This window comes from Solea solea, chromosome 3 (assembly GCF_958295425.1).
Source record: "Solea solea chromosome 3, fSolSol10.1, whole genome shotgun sequence".
NCBI classification, from domain to species: domain Eukaryota; kingdom Metazoa; phylum Chordata; class Actinopteri; order Pleuronectiformes; family Soleidae; genus Solea; species Solea solea.
Genome location: NC_081136.1, coordinates 15,591,283 through 15,610,737, shown reverse-complemented (window position 1 = coordinate 15,610,737; position 19,455 = coordinate 15,591,283). Strand labels below are relative to the sequence as shown.

Genomic DNA, 19,455 nt, shown 5'->3' with positions numbered 1-19,455 from the left:
GAATCGGAAGTGTCAAATGTAAAAACCACCATGTGAATTAGCATGTTAGATTTTATTGTAATATGTAAGCAGCATTTGTAATGCTGTAGATCAGGGGTGTCAAACGTACAGTCTATGGACCAGAACCGGCCCGCAAGAGGGTCTGATCTGGCCCGTAGGATGAATTCGTTAAAATTTCACCTTATGATTAGATTCTAATCACAATGTTAAATACTATATTTTTCACTGTTTGTGCTTTTATAGATCCAGTGTGATGTGAAAATGGAAAATGTGGGCATAATATAGTTGAAATTGCACTAAGGACTTCATTAAATGTAAAACAAAGAAAAACAATGTGGATTTCTTGTTGCTCAGAGGTTATTATGCTATTATTTTACTGGTCCAGCCCACTTAAGATCAAATTGTGCTGTATGTGGCCCCTGAACAAAAATGATTTTGACATTCCTGCTGTAGAGGTGGAGCTAACTTACCTCTCTATAACAAGGTACCACAATGTAATGTGCAAACTGATTGTAAATGTTCCATAAAATCTCAATCAGAAAACTGCAAATTAGCTGTAGATAAATGCAGCTTATAGAGCAGGATGAAATGAAATTCCTTAAGTATTTAAAAGATTTAAACAAGCACAAAAAAACAATCTCCATGCAGAAGCCAGGTGAAGTCTTCCATACATGGATGAATCATGGTTGAGGCAATGTCAGTGCATACTCTATAAAAATGCCATCATGTACAATAAGGTCACTATAAACTCATCACTAAGAGCCACAGACATACTATAAATCCCTGTCGGGTGATTATATTGATTTTGTTGTCAGACTGAGCTTGAATGTGTTTGCCTTCATGTCCATTAGGATGGCATAGCATAAGTCATTTTGGTTTTTTTTGTTTTTTTTTTATCAAAGGCATTGCTTCTCTATGTAGAAAGGCTGCGGCACTGTGTTAAATACAAGGTCATCCTCCTACATGAGCCAAGTTGAGCAGTTACCTCCGTCATCCATGTGTAATGAACTCACACTTTATGTAATGATTCTAAGGAAATGATTTATTCATGTTCATGCCACCGATCAGACAATGTAGCACAGCATATGAAAGGATAATATTGTCTCCGTGCACGGCTCTCTGATGTAGCAATACGAAAAAAAAAAAAAACAGCAGTGGCCCAGGGACACGGATGACGATGACCAATTGTGTTTTGAGAAAAGTTGCCTCTGTGGCAGCAAACCAAAGCTTCTGATGAACAACCGAGCCCTGCAGACACAAACATCTAGCATCCAACAATAGTACTCTGAGAGACAGATAGACAGACTACTGCAGTCAGCAGATCTGTTTTCTTACCTGCACTCAGACATGTCATGTATCTGACTGAGTGTCTGTGATAGTGATTTATACCTGCAAATTATACAGAGTTCCATTTTCTAAGGGTAGAATTTGAAAAGGACCCTGCATGTAGATTTATAGGGCAAACAAAACCGTTGGTTTGTTCACAATGAACAATAGGGAAACTTGATGAAATTACTGTTATTTGAACTATTGCCCTCCACTGCTGGGTATTAGAGCGTAATGTGGGAGTGATAGTTGTGTCTTGAGGCACAAAGTACTGTCGATTGCAAGTTTCTGTTCATCAGACTTTACCACGGTGATTATTTGGAAAATATTCTTATCTTGAAGACTGGAGGTTGGAATGCTGTTTTGTTTGTGAAGACCATGTGCCACATTCTTAAGACATCCTAACAAATACTTTGGTTTTTCACAAAATGATTTGAGGCCTGCTGACATGCACCATTGTAGGAGTCTTTTAATGTCAGAGGCTTCAACTGCATTCATGATCTTTGAATATAACTGCGTCATACTTGCTGTTAGAATTACAATTCCACTCTGCATCAAGCCCGTGCTTTCATATTCTTGGCACCGGTGATGGTAATAACACAGCAGCACTTGTTGATGAATGGGGCCATGTGTAAGATTCATCAAGTGCCTGTCTTTCTGGCCTATCATGGCTGAACTTTGTCGCTCAGCAGGACATGGCAGTCTATAAAGCAACTGTCCTTCAATAAGACAAATCCAAGACGGAGAAACCCTCAGTGTTGCGCTGAAATAGGCGTCACCACAAAACTGCAAATATGTCAGTTCTGACAATGGTGGGGGCATTTTCGAACGTTTCACTTGGCAAGTGTTTCCTTTGTACGATAATGACAGGATAATGACAATCCAGTGTCATTATGTGAGCCATGTGCTGTTATATTACTGCCTCAGGCACGTTTAAATTTCTACATATTTGTAAAGCGTAGCGCTGGCTGATATTTACTATGTAAATACAATGCAAATGCGGGGAAGGATGCTAAGGGTTATACAATATCAATATGCATTTGCTTTGGATGAATAATGTGGACAAATCCTCTGATGTATGTGTTTCTCTGTCTACCTGCCTACACAGGAGATTCTGCGGGGACTAATCTGACTTAAAACCAAAACAAATTAGCATTGACGATTCTAATGTTTTTAGAAATTCAGTTGGATTATTGTATTGTTTTTTTTTTTCTATTGAACAATGGTATTGGAATCTCTCACAGGCTGCAAAGAATCATTTGAATGCCATGATTAATGAGTTTAATGAAATGGCCCGTGTGCATGCACACACAGACGAGAATGCTGTGCACTTATTCCAATAACATTGATCCCTGATTCATTTGAGCGCCACCACAAAGTATTTCCTTGTGACCTTGCTGCCCCCCCCTAAATTCTTATCTTTAGTGTAAATGTTATGTCTACCTCAGAATGGTTTGAAATGATTCTGTTGTTTGAACCTAGTGTCACCATCAAGTCAAAAATGGTGGATTTGTCCATGAGAAGTCATGTATGAGAGAGATATATTCAAAAGAGATCATAATAAACATTACATTTAACAATGCTCAGCATGTTACCACTGCCAGTGTGATTGTAATGTTTATAGCTTCTTTTTTTTTTACAGACGTTTGGTAGAATGTTAGTTTGTGGATCATTTTTAACTTAGTGATAGATCTTCTCTAAGTTGTGTTCTTACTGGTGACTATATCATTTCCCATGTAAAGTGAATCACTCTAAATATTTGGTAGAATTTCTTGACGAGGTGATGTGTTTATTTCAGTGGGGGATAAAACTGCTCCTTATAGTGAGTCTTCTCTGTGTATCAGCTTCAGACAGTGTGACTCAGAAACAGACGGAGGCAATAAAGGAAGAAAATAAATCAAATTGTGCTTTAAGTTGCAAGAACAGATGTTTGCTTTTGCTCTGTAGAAAGAGATTCTGAGTAATGTTTGTCGGGGTTAATTTACATTACTGTCTAGGCTCAGACTGGATTTTGTTGCTTGATAGGTTGAGGTCAGTTCCATTGTAACTCAATCCAATAACTGCTCTATTGGTTTAACACCTAACGTCTAAATGCACTGGCTGCCACTTAAAAAGGATTCCTCTACTTCATGGACTGCATTTCAGTTCTGGATGAGTTGCACTCTACTCCCCATCGCTCAGTAATAAAAGTGTAATAATATTTATATACTTGCAGCAAGTATATTTGCATTTGCACACTATAAGCAAAGTGCTGCATTTATTTTAATACGATTATGCCGTTTCACATTACAGGCATTTAGCTCGACACAAGATGACTTTTATTATGAAGTATCCAGAGGAAATGCAATGTGTTTGTCAGTGAGCTGAAGACTTACTGCTGTCATTCATCAAAAAATAGTTCCACAAAGCAAGACAATGGGTATTTTCAGCCTCTTATGACAGTGGATCAATTTGAAATATTGCAGGGAGTAATGTGACTAGCAGGAGCAGCCACAGCGAGCTGTTAGGTGAAGAACTGAAGGCAACCGGCTGCACACCTCCGAATTTTCAGTGACCTGCTGTTTAGAGTCGTGCTGTACGCAGCACAAGAGCAGTTGCTCACACAGTGATTAAAATCAGCCAATTATTCTCTGACCTCTTCATTGAAATAGCAGTTTATTTTGCTTCCCAGAAAGCTGTGTGACCTGAGGTATCTGTTACCAGCAGTAATTACAGGTGTCGCAAAATCAACCAGGACTGAAATCTTCAATATTGCCACTTTAACACAATATCTTTCACTGTCAATCTTCCTATAGCCTGAGGTAGAGGTCTTTTCAACCCATGACAAGTTGCTGGTGCTTTACAAATGACTGTCAGTCAAGTCATTACTCTCGTTTCTGCGACCCAAAGACAACACCATGTATAATACTCTGGAGACAACTTGTCTGAATCAAAAACAAGGACTGTCATTTTCAGCTTCTCACCCCCCAGACAGAGTTGATGCATTTATAGCCCCCACTTCCCCCCCAACTCCGATCAGGTAAACCAGTCATCGTAAAATTAATTTCCCCATCAAGCAAGACTTTTACTTTTTGGATAACAATCTCTTTTAAGCGGATAAATCTAATCCAATGTTTTGAGACGGGTGGAGATTGACTTGTTTATGGCCATTGCCCAAGCAGTCAAGAGTGGTAGGGAAGGGTGGGGGTAAGTGGGTGGTAGGGCTAAGAGCGACAAATGCCAAGGTGATATTACACACATCTCCCAGGCACAAAAATTGTAAACCAACACCAAACTCCAGTTCTTGGCTGAGACATCCAATACTTCTCTCCTTTTTAGAATCTGTCAGACATGATGAATGGCTAAGTATACAGTCCCGCTTTCATGAGCAATTAACATTTTGTTAAAATTGGAAGACTTAATAGTCGCAGAGTTCATTGCAGAGAAAACATACGATTTTATGATGTGGTTGAAATGATTGTAATGCTTGAGAGTGAGATTGATTGCCGTAATTATGAACATGATGGGGAAGAAGTTGTAAATGTCCTGGTCAGATAGCAGACAGCTGTATGTGCGGCCTTTGACCACGTGATAACATCAGTATAACTAAGATAGTACTGTAACTGAGAAACAATGGCTAATGTATTACATGTCCCCAGGAATGTCACAACTATATTTGGTAGGGGGTGCTGACTACTTCACCCATCACATATGATAGACTTTACCTCTTGCACCATTTTCATTTCTTATTCTGCAACCCTGGATGTCACACTGCTGATTGAACTGAGCTATTCATGAGCCTAACCCAATACTTTAATTTCAAATTGGAGTATGGCTATTAAGAAAATGTGAAAGCAAGTTTTAATTGCTCACAAAGCAAGCATTCTCGGTTTTGGCACTAAAACTCACAGCCTTTGTCTCATGCGTCATCACATTGATCAATAAAAATATTTAATAAAGAGTAAATAAATAATAGGCCCTTGAGGTTACCAATAATTATAGGTACACCACTTATGAATAAAGGCCATTCAGAAATGAAGAAAAACTGTATGAACAGAGGGTATTGGAAAAATCTTTGAAATTAGATAATGAGGTACCTGCAGTTAGCTGGTGCATGCATCTTTTTAACTGACACTTTATTTCAAATTGCCATAATGCCATTTATGCCTTTGTTATAACTATTTAATTTTGCAAACATTGATAGAAATTAAATGCTGGGAGTGTGCACAGTTTATTACATCTTCCAAGGCAAAACACCTAGTGAAGCCACATCATGAAATGAGTCTTATTTTCAGAAAGTTCCCCCATTGTTTCAGTTGAGTCATCTGCTGTTTTTTTTTTTTTTTTAATCTGTTTTATACGTACCAGTTTTATCAGCACCAATCAAATCAAAAAACTGAAATGTGGGGGAAACATAGTTTAGTTAAGTCATAGTCAGCTAATCTGTTTCATCAGGACTATGTCAGTGTTGTTTATGACAACTTTACACAGTTCAGGCAACATTTTCTACCCCACAAATGTCATTAGCAAATTGTGCTTTACAGAGAAATATGTGACACTGCAGCTTTCTGTAATCTAAAACAAAGATGTTCTGGCCAAAAGCTGATTGAAAAAAAAAAAAAATTGTTTTCAGGGCCTTGAACTTCATGGCAACATCACAGTGTTAAATAAGGATAAACCTGGTGTGAGTCACAATACCCACAGAGCTGTCTGTAAAGTTGACTTAGATTCTAGTGGAGCTGATTACATGTTAAATCAAGTGAGACATTGCCTCAGATTGGAGAAGCTGACTGCGAACGTATGTGTTGGATTTGCCGTGATTAGCTTTCAGGTAGCATTCGACTAGCGTACCTAACCTGGTGCATTTGTGGTAAGTAAAGGCCACAATGGTTGGGCCAAAGAAGCTGACATGAATTTAAATTAAACTGTTGCAGGGCAGCACATATACCTTGTGTAATCTGACGGACCGCAAATTGAACCCTTATGTGACATGAACAGGTGTATGTTGTGGGGCACAACATGACAATCGATGCATGCTTCCTCATCTTTTCTGAGACTGCTGAGTCATGAGTAGTTAATACAACCATAGTATGAGCGAAAACAGACTCAGATTTGCAATGAGGCTTGTGGTAGTGACCTCAGTTTTAATCAGTATAGTGTTACTATGGAGTGCAGTGAGGTGAAAAGCTATTTTGCCCATTAAGAGATCAGCTGGAATGGTGTGAACAGACGCAGTGTGCAGCAGCCTTGCACAGAGACAAAAGGAGAAATTCCTGAATGACTGTCATGCTTTGGAACTTGTAGCTTCAGTGAAAGTTGAGTTGAATATTTGTGTGCATGTATGTGAGTGTTGGTATGCAAATGTCACATCACATTGTTTGTGTTTGTCATTGATGTACACAGCTCCAGTTTGGCATTAATATTGAAGTGTTAGAGCTAGACATGGAAGATGCTCTAACTTAACCATCAGCATACAGTCCATGGTCAGAAAAGACAGTTTTGGAAGGAGAGTAACCATAAGCAGGTGAACTCTGAGAATCATCCAAAACAATTTTTGTATGTGGCTTGAGTGTAAACACATGTGTAAATATTTTTTGGATTCATGCACAGAACAAGTCAGTGACAAAATGGTGAAATTATCCAAAATTCCCACATTTAATTTTCTCTCTATTATTATTGCTGGTCACATGGTATGTAGCTTACATGGTCAAGTCAATTTAGGAACAAAGCTGTAATTTTTTCACGTTTTGCAGTTGTGTATACTTTAGTTTTGCACCTCCTAATTCTGGCTTTGTTTCCTTCCTGTAACTTGTACTTTGCATCTCATTGCAAAAATGTGTTTGCTGATTAGAAACCATGCATACTTTGCTTTCTCTCTCCTTCATTGTCTCTTTGTTTATTTAAATCTTCCCTACTCTAAAAGCCTTTTACCTTCTCCTTCCATCACCTTTCCCAGTTGTTAATTTATTCGCCCATTCTCTATCCTAGTCTCTACATGCACTTTCTGTGCTCTCTACGTCTCTGACTTTACTAGCCCAAATGAAAAGCATGCGCACAACTCATTTCTTTTTTCGTTTGTGTCTTTCTCACTGCTTTGGTCTGCTTTGGGTTTGCTCTTTAAAGAAATGTGGGTTGCCACTGGGCATTTACTAGAAGCCGCTCACCATAGCCAATTGATCATGGCTATTGTTTGAAATGGGTCCTCCACTTTACAGTTCAGTGTTCATAAAAATGAGCGTTGGCCACTTCTATCTGTCACCTTCTCCACCCCAAAATATTCTCTCTCCTTCCCTCTTCCTCTCTGGCCAGTGATCCCCACTGACATTTTCACAAGCATGCCTTCATCAATTTCACACCTCTGATGCCCTTCTATGCCAGTTTGGAACGTGGGAGAATTGATGGGTGTGTGCTGACAAAGCTAGCTTGAATTCAAAGTCAGGTAGTGACTAAGTTCTGCAGGTATAGGACAGATAGGACATGGAGGAGCCATCAATAAATGTGTCAACAAAGTCAACAAACTTCATATCATCAGACAAGTGGTCAAGTCAAGGAAAAGCCCTGTTTCACAATACTGACCACACTGCAACAATGTACAGTGCAAGTATCTTTATCGCAGCTTCACTTCCTCCCCTGCAGTTTGCTGCTTTCTTATTTATTTCTCTGCAGATGAGTCATGCAACTTATTACTTATAAATTCAGTAATGTAATAAAAGGTGTCATGGAAAAAGCCATTCAGAAGGTAAATATCCTTTATGCTCACTTCCTTCCCCTTTAGTCTTTTGGAAATCTGGCTATTCCATCATCAGCCAACTGGTGCATTTATGAGCTGCTAAAGTAATTGGTGGTAGCGGCGAGATCTCAACTGAGGCAAAGGTGACACATTCACCTCAGCAAAGCCTTAAGCTAAATGCTTCATTGAAATAACAGAGGAGAAGGAGGAGGCGGCGGCAAGTGGAGCAAAAGAGAGTAGCAAGGTGCCTCATTCACTGCCTCAGAGGTTTATGGGATTGCTCCCAGCTGTCACTCTGTGTAGTGAATCTGCGGCACCGTAATATCTTAATTGTTTCAAATTAAATGCTCGTAAAATGGCAAAGGAAATGAGTTTTTCTCTCTGGCTAATCCAAAGCAGCCCCTTGACTTACATCTGGGCCCGCTTTAAATGAGAGGGGGTTTAAAAGAGGAATGGATCCCACATGAGATGGCTATGGATAGGCTGGTGTGAAATTAGTTTTTATAGGTTGCGACTTACAAGCCTATCAATGTGCATATGTGAATCATATGTCTCAAAGCATCTAAAGCTACCATTTTCCCCATGTCTACATCTTTGTGTGTGTGTGTGTGTGTGTGTGTGTGTGTGTGTGTGTGTGTGTGTGTGTGTGTGTGTGTGTGTGTGTGTAAAAAACAAGTTTAGGCATGTGTGTTATTATGTATGTTTATATGAAGGTTGTGTGCATGTCGTGGCTTATCATAATAAACAGCCTAAATATCCGGTGGGGATTCACACATTTAGTCTCTTTCCTTCTCCCTCTGGCACTTCCGAGACTGAGCTCATTTGGCAGCACATTCAAATTACTCAACCAGCTAAAGCGCCCTGAATGACATCAGTCTTGATGTCAAACACACACAAATGCAGAATATGCTCATGCCTGCATGTGTATACAGACACATACACACATGTTAACATACATTTAAACACAGATCCTTAGTTGTTGTACCCCAAACACAAACTCTACATTCTGCTTGCACAATAAATATATGCTGTTATGAATGACATGTTTCTCGCGGCTTTTCTGCGCACAATTCCCATCAGAATATCCCATTAGCCCCTGTTAACTTGACATCTTCTCGTATGAATAGCCGCTCAGAATAAGCCTCCTAACCAGCAGACAATCATGTGTTATTATGTCTGCAAAGTGGTTTTGTTGTGGAGACTGTAGGTGGTGTTGAAGGTAGGGGCAGTGAAGTCGATTATCGTAAAATGAAACACCAAATGAAAAGGCCTGGCATTTCTCCAGTTGGAATCAGAGACAGTTTGAAAAAAGAAAAAAGGGAGAGAGCAAAAAAAAAAAACAGAAAAAAAACCTGAGCGGCATTACCGCCTCGTCGAATGGTGAGACAAGAGTGCTGTTGGTATGTGACTTGACAAGTGCTTGAAAAGTTTCTGACACTGCTGCTATCAATAGTGCCATCTGCTGTTTGAAGCATCCAGAGGAAAGCAATATGTAGACATTTGACAAGGGTTGGGGGGTGTCTTTGTCATTAAGATCCAGACATCACTGTTGAAAAGCTATATATAAAAACAGCTTTAAAAAACAAATGAAATAAAAAAAAAACTAAGAAAACACCCAACCTCCATATCCTCCTTCCCTTGGCCTTCTTTCATATCACAATGTCTACAGACATTAACCTTTTTTTTCATCTTATTACATTTATGTTTCTGACCTGTGGACCTGGCTGTGTTGAAATAGTGGTCTCCATCCTTTTCCCCTGATGCATTACATATCATTCCTTGTTCTAGCATTTCAATCTCCTTCCACTCTTACCCACCCCCTGTCCTCTATACTGTTTTTGAAGCTTGCTTTCTCTTATTTATCCTTTGACATGTCTTGCATCACCTGCGCAACTTTCTCTCCACTTCACCGCTTCCTCATGGGTTGTTTTGCTCTGTCTCTTTCATTTACTATTGTCAGAACCTTTTATGTCATGTCTGTTTGTTTTAACAGTCAAGTCCCGTGATCCAATCTTTTATTCTTCCATTTTCCCGTCATGTCGCTCTCTGTTGTCTTTGCACTGGACTTAACCAGCCTTTATGTATCTACTCTTTTTTTCTTCTCCTCCATCATGATCATTATGCCGCAATATGCCAGTCCCACACAGTCTCTCTCTCTCTCTCTCCTCTCCTCCTCTCTCTCTGCCATGTTTGTGGCCTTTCACTCTGTGCACATCTAATGGCTGGGGTGTAATCCACTGGCTAATCTGCTGACAGCCTGTGTGACAAGGCATTAGCTTTGTGTCATTGCTTACCATGCTGCTTCACTGTGTGTGTGTGTGTGTGGGTATGTTGTTTGTTTGTGTCCGTGTGCGCGTGAGAGAGAGAGAGTCAAAAAAAAAGCGAGAGTAAAAAGTCTATGTATATTGGTGTGTCAAAGCTCATATGCGTATGAGCTCTGTCTGTAAATCATCCCAATGCTAGCATGTGTGATCGGTTGTAAGTAATGGCTTATACTGTTGCTCTATGTCAAGTGGAATCATAAAACTGAGCTGCTCTTTTTTTCCCCTTTCTACAGGTCATGATACAAAATCAGAGTGCTAGTAATATTAATATTAATATTATTGACATATTAAAAGAATATAACCTAGTAGGCCTCTGAGATCTACTGACCTCAGGTCAGATAGTCAAGTTCAAATGAAATGAAGCATCATTTAACTGTCATGCTTCACACAACTGGAACAAGCTACCAATAGAGCTGAAAACAGCACCAAATGTGAATATTTTTGAAACATTTCTACTCCCATATGCGTATGAAGGAGCTCTTCTAAATCACTTAATATTTTCCTGCACTGTACATTCCTTTATTGTTGGGTTAGTAGGGGTACAGGGTATTAGGGTAGTAGGGGTTAGTATTGGGTAAATTATTGTTTTATGTTGCAATATCAGACCTTTTTGTTACCAACTTTTAACAGATTTTTTTCCTACACATTACACACAGTTGCCCCATGTATGACATTTGCAATACAAATAAACCTGCCTTTCCTTGCAAGACAGTCCAAATTATCCTCGTCAGGCTGCCTCTCCGCTCTGTCATGTCAAACAGGGCTCAGTTTGCAGCCAAATATTGGATTTTCTATTATTTCCTCTAGAATAGTTTGGACATGATTGCCTTTCTTTCAGCATTTATTTTTTATTTTTTTCAACACTGCTTCTCACATTAGGGCTGCAGTGTTGGTTTGTTTTTTGGTTAATCTGAATAGTATTCCCGTTTATTCAATCTTTTATTTTTATATTGTCTTATCTATGCAAAATGTGAAAAGTGTGAGGAAAAATGTTTAGAAACATAACCTCAGCTATGCCTGCAAGCAATGCACAAAACATTGCTTTTCCTTTCTGAGTCATCAAAGTGATAGATTTTAAGTTTACAGAAGCACTAAATTTTACAATTTAAAACGACTGAACCATTAACCACGGAGCCGGTTTGCTGATGACTTACATTGACTAACCATCCCAGCATGTCACTACACATTGATGTCATTTTGGCTTTGCACATGCTGCCCAGAAATCTTCTTCCTCTTCTGTCGTGCTAGTAGCACTCACCTTTCACTTCCCTACATCCACCTCTTTTCACTTTCTGTCCTATTCCTTCGTGGCCCCATCTCTTGTCTCCACCTGAGTGATCCTGTTATCACAGCTGACCCCTCACTGGATCTGTCGACAGCCAAAGAGATTACACCAAAGACTGTGGAACACATTGGGCTACCCGTTTGAAAAGGGAGGCGTAGATTGCCTGATCCCTTGATGCTGATAAACTAGCCAAGGCTTTGGGGATTCAAGAAGGTCCCATTGGGAAAGGAGGTAAAGTGAGGCAGGCTGGGGTGGGTGGAGGTCTATTGTTAACTTTAAGTCTTCTTCTAATCACTGTGCTTTTCAGAGAGGATAAGGCAGAAGAGAATGGGAGCTTGGTTTGAAATGGAATTAGGCCCTGATGGAGCTGGGGATAAGGTTGTTGGGCTTTGATTTGATCAGTGTTTGCTTGAAAGCATGTGGAGTAGTATGTTTGATCAAAACTACAATGTGCATGGGATATGCTATTCAGCTTCAGTGACATATAATGATAATAATAAACATCATAACTCTTTAGTAGTCTGTGCTGGACATTTCTCATTCACCTGGGAATCGGCTCCACCTATAGCAGCTTGTAGATTGACTAAAAATGTGCACATACATACTGTAGAATAAACTTCGTACTTGATATTATATTAGTTGTATTGGCACAGTGCTACTGATGCCTGTTGCACTGAATGGTTATGAATCATAATCCCTGGGGAACTGTGATTCATTTCATTCATGCTAATTTCTGCCTATTCCTCCATCCATCCACCAAACTCCCTTTTCTGACTGTTGCCACATGGGGGATACTTCTGCCACTCAAGTGAGAACACATGACAATTATCATTGATTCATGCACCATAAAAGCAGAGCGGAATGAGACAGGCTCTTACAAAACGTGCCTTGCCAAAATACTGTCAGAGACGGAGGTTTGATGGCTTACTCGACCGTGGCCTCCGCATCATGTTGTCTTCACCAGCTGTTGTTTGACACAAAGGAATTCTTCACGCAGTGTGCAAAGACACAGCTATCAACTTAAGAGGCTTGACAGCAACACGCGATGGGGCTTTTTTTTTTTGTCTACCGTATTACTACAGTCAAGCATCCGCAAATGGCGGAAGACAAAACAACAGCATCAAATTATTAAGAAGGAGAACATCTGAAAGCAGAGTCAGGACCCTGCTGGTGTCTTATTGTGTCACATTTGAGATTGATGCAGTAAAATGTTGTTGTACTGCTTAATGTGCAGTGTTGTGATGGTTACTGAAAAATAGTAACTAGTAACAGTTACTAGTTACTTTGTAAAAAAGTAACTCAGTTACTTAAACCAAAAAGTAATGCGTTACTGAGAAAGTAACTTTTTAGTTACTGTAAAACGTTTTTCCAGTGCTCCCATTAAATAAAGGTTGATTAATTGAGTTCCCCTCTAGCTGTCATTTCAGTTCTGTACTGATGTTTTCCACTACATATCTGAGGGGAAAAAACACGTGTTTTTATCTGTGAAATTTTACCATTGGACTCTTGGAATAATAGCCTGATATTGCTAAAAGAGATCCAAATAAACATTTAAACATACCGCGCTATTGTTTTATCAAGTTGTGCCTGGCTATGGGTCCGTCTTTCAAACTCCAACCGCTGCTGCTTGGGTGGAGTGGGTGTGTGCTCTCTGCTGTGACTCTCGGTTGTTGTAAAACACTAACGTGTTATGTAACGGCATTACTAATAACGCGTTACTACCCGACACTGTTTATGTGTGTTTGTAAAATACGACAAACTTTTTTTTATGTCCTAATACGACAAGATTGCAATGGAATCAAGGCCTAGAAAAGTGCACCCACCTACAGTCCTGTGAGCTGTGAAACAACTACCTGATTGATTTGTCCTAATTACAGGAGAATTAAAAAAGTGTATACCTCTCACCCTGCCAAAAGCCATTTATATGGCTTACTATGTTGAGCAATTACTTATAAAGGCAAGTGATCAAATGTATATATACTCTTCTGCCAAACAAAAACAGTTTGGAAGAAAACATAGGTATACAATTTCATGGCATTATGGATCCACAATGCCAAACAAAGCTTTCAAACCATTTTTTTTTTTTTTTTAAACCTATTTCACATTGTATGGTATGCCCTTTGAGAATTTACACTAGTTCGAAAAGCAGAGCATCCTTGCAAGTGCACTCTCCTTGAACGTCATCCAGCCTATTTGAGACATGGGACATTTAGATGTTAACAGTCAAAACCATTGTCTGCTGATGTAGACTGTAAAATTCAATGTACAATATGATGCTCGCTGCTGGGCTTGTTGATGCCGATTGTGAGACCAAGGCTTAGCTCACAACACTTAGTAGATCATCGTAATTAAAACATAAATTGGAGGTATTGAGCTACGTGCAGTTGCCGGTGCAGGCTCGAGGGAAGCATTGATTCATGCATGCACTTTGCAACAACTGCTCTGCTGTGCACATAGTAAAATATAGAAGCCTTGCAAATAAAATCAATGGCAAACAAGCTCTTCAAATTGTAGATGGTGAATTACAATCAAGCAACAAACGCTAGACGTATGAGTATGGGCACATGGGAAAAATGCGAGCTTTACCATGAATGCAGAACAAGATATAGTACATTTAAGTTATGCGTTGCTGCACAAAGCTCTTAAGAACACTGATTGATTTAGATGGTATTTGTTTTTAGTCTATTGAGTCTGTTGCACAAAAACATCCACTGCACAACAAATGGCCGACCTTATCGCACACTATCTGAAGCCATATGGTTTGTGCTCTATTTCTATGTCAAGCATAACTTGTACACAACAACTGAACATATAAGAAGAATTTGAAATTTACTCACAAATTTCCATGTAAGACATAAGACAAAAGAGATTTTAGACACCACAGTAACCCGAAAGAAAGGACATTTCAGGTTTCTTTACTTGGTACTGAATTAAAATTGTCCCTGTCGCCTTGTGAAACTTTATCTTACTGTTACTTTTCAAGCAGACATCATTTACCTGTAACAGAGGGTAGATGAGTCCCACTTAAGCTAGTCAAGAACAATAAAGCTGGTTGCACATTAAGATGTGTATCTCAAGTATAAATAGGCCAAAGTCGGATGACTGGTAATGGAAGGATCAAGGTTTTGAGAATTTGCAGCACAATCACGATGTAATCTTTATTACATACCAGGTGTGTTTATAGTGAACAATAAAAAAATAATCTGATACAGTTATGATAATATTATAATTTACACACCTGCAAAAGTGCAAGGTGTGTAAAGTAAGTCATGTAAACATTACCCACCTAGCTTGTGAAATTGAAAACTTGAAATTGAGAACTTTGGTTTCTGCTTTTCTACTTTTATCTTGGATTACAGTGGCATATGGGTCTGCGCGGGAGGCTACCTTAAGAAAAATCCAGCCAGAGTTGCAGAAACCTGGATACTGTCTGTCCTCAATTCAAGTTAAAGACTTGCTTCCAAACACTCTGCAGTGTTCTGTTTTTTCCTTTTAACTAGTATAGCGTGACTAAAGCACAGAAGCACATTATCTGCAGAAGTGCCATGTGTTGTAGCTGAAGGAATGTTACCTCAAATGTCTCTGGGCATGCACCTGAACCCATTGCTCCATTTAAGTGCCTCGAAATAAGTTACTGATAAAAGTAACAACTCTGCCCTGTATGAACAGTCCATGAAAAATACAGATTATATATATATGACATGGACTGCCAGATTCACATAGGGAAAAGAGAGGGGACAGTACTGAATGGTAAAATGTAAAAGAGTGGAGGACAAAGTGAGGAGTGGACAAGATGAGCACAGGTGTAAAGGCAACTATGGCAGAAAACACGGTTTTGAGAAAGGGAGTGCTGGGTGTATAGCAAATAATACAGAAAATTGAGGAGTGGTAGGGAAGGGGGGAGATCACAAGCGAAGAGTGAAAGGAGAGTGAGTGGGTAGAAAGGAGGGAGGTAAAATTGGAGAACAGCAGAGGAAAGAGGTGGAGGAAGAGTGCTTCCTTCCAGTTGTATTTTGTATCCTTAAAGCAGCTTTCATCCACCCTCACATCAACAGCCTGGGTCCAGAAACCCCTCCTCCAAACTACACACACTCACACACAGACACACTCAACAGGCAACAAAATTGTCATTGACAGTAATCACTAGTCTACATGTTGGCATTATTTAAGCATTTTGTTGCTATGGGGAACTGCCTCAGAAAGGAATATAGAAAACCTAAAGAGGTTTCCTTTTAATTGTAGTCAACATGAGCCTCACAAGTCAGCCGAATATTGAAGCCTTTCAAGCTTGCCAGATGAAGCCAAAATTAAATTACTTGTTTTTCTTTGGTTCTACAGGAAATCAAAGGGCCACTCGCACAGAAACCTATTGTGAACATCACCGGAAAAAAACAAAAATGGACATGAAAGCATACTTAAATATTGATTAAATATACTTACTCTATTACCATGGTATTATAGAGTAAATACAAATGTTACCAAAAACATTAAGTATGCAGATGCGCAGTGATGCTTGAGTAAAGCTACACAATTACATACACACAGCCTGAATAAATGCTGGGAGCAGAGAGGAGACAAAGGAATTAAAGACACGCTGCCTAACAGAGTATGACATGTCCAAGGCCTATCACTAATTATGCCCCAACTGCTGCAAACTGCTCCCCTACTATGATACACTGAAACAAAAGAGAAGGCTACAGATACCACCTCTTAAGTATGTTAATCAAAAGTAAGGTGTCAGGATAATAATAATAATCACTAAAAACTGCACAAAAACAATCTAAACCTTACTCATCACCGAATGACTTTATCCTCAGAACTGTACATGGAAAAAAAAAAGGAATATACAAAGTGCAGTATACTTATATTTCTATGAAGAAGGATTTTTGTAGCACTTGTTAGTTAACACAGCAATAACCCTGACTCACAACATCCAACATGTGGTGAAGTAAACTGATCAAAATGATCATATTATATAAATTATCTATGGGCAGTTTCTATGATAATCGGCTAACACAAATACATTTGTAAACATCTGTTTAGCCAGAAGTAATTATCTAAACATTAAACTGAAACAGAAGGGTTAATAGGTCTATATGCATGTTTCCTTGTTTGGAGTGGAAAATGTGATTAGGTAGAGCCTGATAAGTTTAGTTTGCTGAACCCAGCACTTGCTTGCAGTTGATTCATAGAAATGTTGTGTTCAACTTGGAATTTTACCAATAGCTAGATCCCACACTAAATGTCTTAAAATTGTATTTGCTTGGCCAGATAAGACAGGTTTATGAATGGGACATTAATCTCTCGTCAAACCCAACTGTGTAATTTAGGCTTTCGGAGATTGTTTGGCAAGCAAATCCCCATTTTTCACATTACTATCAGCATCACTAGGTATAATTATCCTGATAAGATTGTGTTTTTATTGTTGCACTTATTATATTTCTGTGGGAAAAAACTACTTGGTGTCAAATCTTAACTATAATTGTCCTTGACCAATTTGGCAATGGTTGGACAAGATGTAACATCTGGCTCAAACGATTTGGAACTACAAGATGTTGCATATAATCACATCACATTCAGTGGCAGCTCTCTCTTACTCCTGTATTTTGCACAGATCAAAAACAGACTCCTCGTTTCAAAGACAAACAAATCACATTGCAAAACATCTTTTAATTTAATCATTGCAACAGGTTAGTCTGATTTCCAGATCAAGATTACGTTTTTTTTAATGAATTTTCACAAAGCAGTGAAATAACATCTTGTGATTGGCTCTGGTTTACTGACGGAAACAGTCCATGTACCCAACATGTACCACTAACCAAACCCTAGGCACTGAAATAGACCAACATCAAAATCCCCACAGTGCAGCTATTGCACACTGCCTTTGAATATTCGATTCTAGCTAAATCACCACCATGCATACAACACAAACCGAAGGAGATCGTGTTCATTTTGCAAACACGCTGTACACACAAACGCACAGAAAACACCCACATGGATTTATGTTGTTATCGAATGACCCTCATGCCCACTTAGATTTGTGGCACCCCTCTAGTATTTCTACAATGCACAATTGTATGGGTAAAGGGGATGATGGGTGAGGCTGAGATGTTGTGGCATGCCATTTATCTCTGTCAGACGTGGTTGAACACAAGTTCTTATTGGCTGGGCAGGATTCGTGATTGCTAAAGCGGCTCCCCATTCTCTGAGACCATGCTAATTAAACAGTGGGAAGAAAAGAGCCGGAGACCTTCTCCCTCTCCCCTCCGTGGCTCCATTCTGCTGCGACCGGCATGAACACAGACTAAGCAGAAATGGAATTCCATCTTTCAATGCCATCACCCATCTTTGCATTTGACGAGACCATCATTCTAACACCAGCTCTGACTGCAAACGCTTACCTTTCAGCACTCAAGCAACCGTCCCAACAGTTCAAGAGCTGCAAGACAAAAAAAAAAACAAAAACACGTGAGATTACAGTTTATCAATGCTGTCATAAAGGTCGTCATCATAAGTAGCTTGATGTCATTTGAGGTTCAAGAAACGTGTGAATATAGCAGTAGGTTCATTTTGTTGAGGAATGATTTTAATCACCGTTATCTGCAGTCCAGGGCTGAGTACTAATTCAGTACCGCTATTGCTTTTTATTGTGTAAAGGGCAAACATTTATTACCCACTGATTACATTTGGCAGACACATGTGTCTGACACTTAAGCCTTTATAATTTTCCCACCTGCTACCAAAACCCCTTCCTCACCACTGATGTTTAATCAGTGTTTCAATGTGGTATATTTCCTATGATTCCATGGGGGTATACAAAAGTAGTTGTAAGAACAAAGGGGAAATGGAGGGTGGGGGTAGCTTGGTGCTAATTAAAATGTGGGCAACACTTAAAAGGTCAGAGATTGACAGAAAAAGTGGGAAAGGAAGCATGAGAATGCTGATTGCATACATCAGGCACTCAACATATTGTAGACTAATAACACGTTCCCTTTTAGAAGTAGAAGCAGGAGAGATGAGAGAAAGAATTAGTCGTGTGGCTGATAAACAGCATAGCTCCCTGCTCCGGTTCCCTCCCCTCTTTTTTCCGGCATGGAGATAAAATTCAGGCTTGGAAATGGTTGCCAGCACAATTGATTCTGGCAGAGGAATATGACTGCAGTGAGTATGAGGGCTAAGTATCTGAATAGCTGCTGTCAAAATGCTGAAGGGGAATTTATTTTCTAGTTTATATGCAAGCTATATCATGGCGTTACCGAGACTAAATGGCTACAGTTTGATGTACAGTACGCTGCCATTTCACTGGCATGTAATCATGCGGCTTTTCAGGCACAGGCTTAGGGGTACTGTGCCCATTTTCCGTGAATGCAGTGAAAGCGTATAGTCATGGATATGACAAATCCTTTTTTTTTTTTTTTTTTTTTTCAGCATTTTGAAATATAAAATAATCTTTGAGCCATTGTTGAAATCACCATGACCTTATTTTAGCGCTTCATGTCAACTTGTTATGTGTGAAAACTGGCATTAAACAAATCTGATCTTGTTGAGCATAAAATATCTATTGTATTGATGCCAGCGTACAATGATAGAGAGAAAACACAGAGAGATTTACAGAAGGTTCGGAGGGAGGGAACTGGTAGCTCCATTGTGTCTGATCCAACCCCTCACTTAATGAAGCTTCTAACCAGTGGGGAATACAGACCAAGATTAATAGGTACACTCTAACAATCAGCATGCAGCAAGAAAGCCACCTGTCAGAGGTCCTGCCATCCTTTGTAGATTTATAGCTAATAATGGGACATGAATGTAGC

The 19,455-nt window shown here is 39.4% G+C and overlaps 1 protein-coding gene across 34 annotated transcripts in view; it reads right to left on the bottom strand.

The window, feature by feature from the left end:
- LOC131456742 (receptor-type tyrosine-protein phosphatase delta-like) overlaps positions 1-19,455 on the bottom strand; it is a 316,523-nt gene that overhangs the window by 122,562 nt on the left and 174,506 nt on the right. For all 34 annotated transcript variants that reach the window (XM_058625309.1, XM_058625322.1, XM_058625315.1 and 31 more), the window contains one exon: positions 18,046-18,083. The gene's annotated coding sequence lies outside the window, so the exon portion shown is untranslated. The remainder of the gene's footprint in view (positions 1-18,045; positions 18,084-19,455) is intronic.